This window comes from Aotus nancymaae, unplaced genomic scaffold, assembly GCF_030222135.1.
Source record: "Aotus nancymaae isolate 86718 unplaced genomic scaffold, 86718_ANA_hifiasm-v0.15.2.pri h1tg000029l, whole genome shotgun sequence".
Lineage (NCBI taxonomy): Eukaryota > Metazoa > Chordata > Mammalia > Primates > Aotidae > Aotus > Aotus nancymaae.
In genome coordinates, this window is record NW_026988442.1 from 61,552,995 (window position 1) to 61,560,424 (window position 7,430).

Here is a 7,430-nt window from a genome sequence, read left to right on the forward strand (position 1 = left end):
GGTAAGTAAGGTTAAATGAGGTTACAAGGGTGGGACCCTAATCCAAAAAAACTGGTGGCCTTCTAAGAAGAGGAAGAGAGAGAGAAAGCTCTCCTTGCACATGCACAGAGGACAGGACATGTGAGGACACATTAACAACATGGCCAACTACAAACCAGGAAGATAGACCTTACCAAAAACAACCTTGCCAGATCTCAATTTTTGATTTTCCAACCTCTAGAGCTGTGAGAAGATTAATTCCTGTTGTTTAAACCATGCAGTCTGTGGTATTTTATTATGGCAGTCTGAGCTAAGCCATTCTCCATATTTATTAAAAGTATCAAAAGTAAGTTAAATATTATGTTGTGGAAACTCATGGGAGTCCTCCAAATAGATCTAGTGCTATTCTGTCTGAAATATTTGGCTGTCTGGAAATAGTACTATCTCTTAAGAAATTCACTCTATTAGGTTGCAGGACAGAAGATCTTACTTTGGTATAGTTCTAACTGTCATAAGGCATTGTGGAATTAATATTCAGGTGATGTTTACCATATGTGTGGTTTTAAACTGAACAATGGCAATATTCATCTATTTACAACCATTCAAGATGATCTGTAAGATTCATTTTGTCCAAAATAGAGAGGTGTGTAGGTGTCCCCTGTAAGGTGAAAGAGTACTGTGGGCATCTTACAGGGTTGCAGTGTGGTCACTCCAAGCTTTCCTGGATTTGCCAGGGGGTTCTGTCCTCTCTCACAGTGAGTAAGCACAGGGACAAGCAAAGATATTAGGGCAATCAAAGATGAGTGTTACTTTCCTTGCCACTACAATCTAAAGAATGTAATTGAGCCATTGTCCACAAGCACAGAGAAGATAAAAGTTAAGTGACCGGCCCACAGTGCTCATTCACAGAAAGTGAAGAATCAAAATCTGAAACCAGCTCTCTATCAGATATTCACTCCATTGTTCTAGCTTTTATCCAGTCAACTACACATAATTTTTCTCTCTATATGGAGATATGACTGGGCCTAGAACATGAATGCCACAAATTCTATGACACAGCAAAATATTTTATAATATACTATAAAGTGTATACATTTCCTCGATGGAAAACAACCTAAAATATTAAATATTTTTAAAACATTTATGCCATTCCAAACCACCAGATGTTATAGAGTGAATGTTTTTTTCTTCATAAACTTGGTAGCATATGGACCCCACATATATTCAAGAAAACAAACATGTTTTTTCCTTGGTTGGTTCTCATTTTGTTATTTCTTACAGTAGTGCATTCAGGAAGACAAATAATGCTTTTGTTGTATGACCTTTGTCAGAATTATTTGTAAATACTCTTCTATAATAGAAAAAAATCAACCTCTAAATAAACTAAAAGACAGTTATTTTTCTTCATTGAAAGTATTTGTCTAAAAAATAACTTTACTTTTAATTATTGAAGATGCTTTATTGTTTTATTTGTAGTAGTGACTCTTTCTGGGAAAAATAAATAACAAAGAGCAATCTTTAATTTCTAAAATCATTGATGTTGTTCTAGTTTATGTATCTTTTATGTAATACAGATTTTAATGTTACTTGAATTTGCATTTCATTTTAAGACTGTCATGTAAACAAAAGCCACTAAAAGAAATTTAGTTTTAATTATAGTTTTTTATGTAGTTTGTAGCATAACCATCTTATTTCTACCATAAACTAATAAGTTATTATTTTAGACCATTAACAACCTGACAATTTAAAATTTTGCTGCAATATTTGTCAAAAATTCCATTTGCCATTGACAAGCAATATTATACTCTCTAATAAATCTGAGCACATTTTGGTCAGCCAAGATGAATGCTTAAGTAAATTGTCCCACTAACACCACAATTCTGTAGTTTACAATAAAAGACAGAAGCAGCAATATCACAATAAAAACTTAGCAGGCAGTCAGCTCACTCTGGGAATGGCATTAGATAGTACTAATGGCATTAGACAGTACTAAGACTAAAAACATTCAACTGACCTCAAGTTTTGATTCTCTTTCTTGGAATGATCTAGCAAGAAAAATAGAAACAAGCAAAAAATAAGAGCAAATAAAAATATCTAGTATGAAATTTTAGGGATCTTGAACAAATATTTTGTTTTCTTCTCTCATTTGTAAGTTTTAACATCTTAGATATGTAAAACTATATCCTAATTTTAAAAAGATTCAAACATCTGGAGACCAGATATTATACCCTACCATATTAATTAGTAATACTTCCTATTTGGAATAGATCATGTGTTTCCTAAACTCTGAGTTTTGCAAATTTTTGTGCATTTCCTCTCACTTAGTCCTCAGTGGAAATGAAGTTCTTTGTTAAAGAAGATAAAGGATGTCTAGTCACCATCTTTTAAATTAGAACATTTCATAGGCTTGATGATTGATACAGTTTGGTTGTGTCTCTATTCAAATATCAACTTGAATTGTAATTCCCATAATCCCCACATGTCATGGCAGGGATCCAGTGGGAAGTAATTTAATCATGGGGGCGTTTCCTTCCATGCTGTTCTCATGATAGTGAGTTATTATGAGATCTGATGGTATTATAAGGGGCACTTCCCCTTTTGCTTGGCACTTCTCTCTCCTGCTGCCATGTGAAGAAGGATGTGTTTGCTTCCACTTCTGCCATGTTGTAAGTTTCCTGAGGCCTCCCTAGCCTTGTGGAACTGTGAGTCAATTAAATATCTTTCCTTTATGAATTACTCAGCCTTGGGTAATTCTTCATAGCAACATGAGAACAGATTAATACAATGGTAGATATTGTATCTGAGCTGTCACTTTCTTTCTAAAATAAATAATCTCACTACCCTGCATATTTTCTCATCTCCTTTAATTTCAAAATTACTAGTTCACACTGACAACTGGAAGGAGCAATAGACAACAGATTGAGTCAAGGCTGTAGTCACAATTCTGTCATATATTAACTATGTGGCTTCCAATAACTTGCTTCAACCTTTCTGAGTCTTATCATCAGTTAAATGGGAAGTTTGGACAGTTATCTATAATTATTCTTGTGTATCTAAAATGAGTTCTAAGTCTTCCCTGAAATTTATATAGTTCCCCTACATGAATCAGGGAATCCAGAACTGGACACAGCATGCTGGTGCTAAGTATATAAGTAATGTCATTATTCTGACATGTTTTACAACTATGTCTGAATCATAGTCTCAAAATAGAGATTTTAAATTATTGGACATCTGCAGTGATAAAGTAATTTTATTATCCATGTTGACTTCAAGATGTTTTTTTCCTGCTAATCTTGCTCATCCTTATGAGCTTTGAAATGTTTAACTTTGTTTTCAGGATATTAGCTGAAGATGCACCAATTGACATGCCTTTTGTTTACTACTAATTATTCCTCCAACATATCATTATATACATATGACCTGGACAACAGCTGTCTAATTTTTATGTCTGGCAATACATCATTTACTCCCTTAATTATTATTTCCATAAATCACCAAAGAAAACATTTAGCATTGTCAGGGGTGGTGCTGGTCCTGGAAAAAAACCACCAGTGTTGACACTGATCCTCTGATAAGTCCTCTCATTAAAATGACCAAGAATAGTGTGATCCACCCTAGAACCTATGTTCCCAACTGACTTATTTTCCACTTCTCAGTTTATTTGCTTCTATTTAGTGCTATATGTTCCATTGATCTCCTTTCCTTGAGAGATACAAAGCAGCTCAAGCTGAAAGTATGACACCTAGGAATCTGTTTAGATAACATATGACAAAAGAAAATGTCGCATGGTTAGGAGAGAGAAAGGCAGTAAAAATTATAGCCAGCTGAACTCTGTCAACCAATAAATCTTTAAATATAGAGAGCTCAAAAACTCCAATTACAAACAGAGATCATCAGAATGGGTAACAACACAAGACAACTATATGCTGTCAATAAGTAATCCACTTTAACTATAAAGACACAAACAGTATAAAAGTAAAAAGAGGGCGGGGCGCGGTGGCTCACTCCCGTAATCCCAGTACTTTGGGAGGCCGAGGTGGGTGGATCACGAAGTCAGGAGATCATCACGAAGTCAGGAGATCTAGACCATCCTGGCTAACACGGTGAAACCTCATCTCTACCAAAAAAAAACAAAAAACAAAAATTAGCTGGTGTGGTGGCTTACATCTGTAGTCCCAGCTACTAGGGAGGCTGAAGCAGGAGAATCACTTGAACTCGGGAGGTGGAGGTTGCAGTGAGCTGCGATCGTGCCATTGCACTCCAGCCTGGGCAACAGAGAGAGACACTGTCTCAAAACAACAACAACAAAAAGTAAAAAGAAAAAATATACATCATGTAAATGCTAATGACAAGAAAGCCATTGTGACTACATTTCTATAGGAGAAAACAATCTTCAAACAAGAGGCGATATGCAAGATAAAGAGAAATATTTTATGATAATAAAAGGTTGAACTCATAAAAAAAATTTAAATGTGTTGCATCCATAACAAAGCCTCAAAGTACATAAAACAAACTTTACAAAGCTAACGGGAGAAACAGACAAGTTCACAATTGTTATTGGAGCTATTAACAGCTCATTTTTACAAATAATAGAACAAGTAAATTTTTTAAAGCCAATAGCATTATATTGTATTTGAACAGCACCACCAACATGTGATCTAATGGACTTTTATCTAGTCTGTTATCCAGGAGATGCAGAATATACTTTCTTTTCAAGCATGCATATAACATTAACAAAAAAGACAATATTAAATCTCTCAATAAATTCTGAAGAATTGAAATTACAGAGTATTTTATCTGACCCCCAATAGAATTAAAGTAAAAATTGGTAATAAAATGATATCAATAAATTTCCAAATATTTGGTAACTAAGCAACATATTTCTAAATAATCTATTGGTCAAAGTGGAAATCACAGAAGAAATTAGAAAATATTTTGACCTGAGCAATAAAAAGATACAACAAACTGGAATTTGTTAGATGCAGCTAAAACAGTACTTAAAAGGAAATTCCCAGCTTTAAATGCTTATACTAGAAAACAGTAAGTTCTAAAGGCAATAATCTCTTCCACCTTAAAAATCTATAAAAAGAAATACAAAGCATTTTAAGTAATCGAAAGAAAGGAAGTACAGATAAGAACAGAAATAAATCTCAAACAATACAAAAATCAACAAATTAAGTTTTTTCAAAAAGTTAATAAAATTAATAATTCTCTAGCAAGATTAAGAAAAATATAAAGAAATCACAAAATATCCAAGTCAAGAATAAAAGAGGAACTATCACCACAGATCCTGTAGACATTAGAAGGATAATTTTTTAAAAATGTGCTATGAATAGCTCTATGCCAATGATTTTGACAACATAGATGAAAAGGACGATGCCTTGAAAAATATAATTTCCAAAGGGATAAAAGAAGGTATGTGCAATCTGTACAACAGTGTACATATTTTAAAAATCGAACTTGTAATTAATAAACTTCCTACAACAAAACACTTCTGGGCCAGATGCCTTTGGGAGTGAATTCTACCAAACATTTAAGAAAAAAGAAACAAAAATCAATCTTACACAAACTTTTCTAGAAAGTAGATGGTGGGCAGGGGTCTGATGGTGGTGGTGGACAGTACACATCTCAATTCGTTTTATGAGGTCATATAACCCTAATACCAAAATCTGAAAAGGGATTCTTTTGTAAATTTTTACAAAAGAATTTACAAGGAAATATTTCCCATTAATATACAAAGAAAAAAATCCTTAACAAAGTATTAGTAATTAAATTCCTGCAATATATCAAAAGGACAATACATCATGACCAAATAGTGTTTATCTTAATACAATATTGGGCTAGGTATGGTGGCTCATGCCGGTAATCCCAGCATTTTGAGAAGCCGAGATGCATGGACCTCGGTAGGTAAGGAGTTCATGACCAGCCTGGCCAACATGGTGAAACCTAGTCTTTATAAAAATACAAAAATTAGCTGGGTGTGGTGGTACATGCCTGTAATCCCAGCTACTCAGGAGGCTGAGGCAGGAGAATTGCTTGAACCCAGGAGGCAGAAGTTACAGTGAGCCGAGATGGTGCTACTATACCCCAGCCTGGATCAAGACTGTGTCAAAAAAAAAAAAAAAAAAGAATACAATATTGGTTTACATTCAAAATCAATCAACGTAAATAATCTATTTTGTCAAAATTGTTGGCATAGAGCTGTTCATAATACGTTTTCTTATTATCCTTCTAATGTCTGTAGGATCTGTGGTGGTAGTTCCTCTTTTATTCTTGACTTTGATATTTTGTGATTTCCTTATTTTTTCTTAATCTTGTTAGAGGCATATTAATTTCATTAACTTTTTGAAAAAAACCTTTTAAATTTGTTGATTTTTGTATGTAAATTAAAAAGGAGAAAAATCCCACGGTCACTTAATACATATGGAAAGAGCATTTAACAAAATTAAACAAACTCTCAGTGAACTTGGGATAGAGGATAACTTCCTCAATATGATAAAAGAAATCTATGAAAAATCTCCAGCTAACATTATACTTAATGGTGAAATGCTAAACATTTTTCCACTAAGACAAATAAAAAGTATATTTATTTCACTAATTTGATTCAACATTTTAGTACTTGTCCTAATCATTGCAAAAGACATAAAAGTTAGAAAAGAGGAATTAAAATTGTTTTCATTTTAGACATGATTGTATATGAAGAAATTCCTAAAAAATCTACCCCTCCCAAAAAAAGCCAAAAAATAAAAAAAATAACAAAATCTACAAGATCTACTAGATAAGAAGTGGTGCCATGATTTGCTCAAAATTTGGGAATTCAAGACAAATACACAAATATCAATTCTATTTCTACGTGCTATCAACAATTGGAAATTAAAGCACAAAACATAACATACTTTCGGGATACATTTAACAATATATGTGCAAGATGTGTACATTGAAAACTGAACAATATTGCAAAGTTATAAAAATGATACAGTGGGCAGGGTGCTGTGGCTCATGCCTATAATCCTAGCACTTCGGGAGGCTGAGGCAGGTGGATCAAGACCATCCTGGCCAACATACTAAAAACTGGTCTCTACTAAAAATACAAAAATCAGCCAGGTGTGGTGGTGTGCACCTGTAGTCCCAGCTACTCAGAAGGCTGAGGCAGGAGAATTGCTTGAACCTGGGAGGCGGTAATGGCAGTGAGCTGAGACTGTGCCACTGCACTCCAGCCTGGGCGACAGAGTGAGACTCATCTCAAAAAAAAAAAAAAAAAAAAAAAGATACAGTGGACTTTGGGTACTTGGGCAAAGGGTAGGATGTGGCTGAGGGATAAAGGACTACAAATTGGGTTCAGCATATAGTGCTCGGGTGATGGGTGCACCAAAATATCACAAGTCACCACTAAAGAACTTAATCATGTAGCCAAACACTACCTGTTCCCCCAAAACCTATGGAAATTAAAA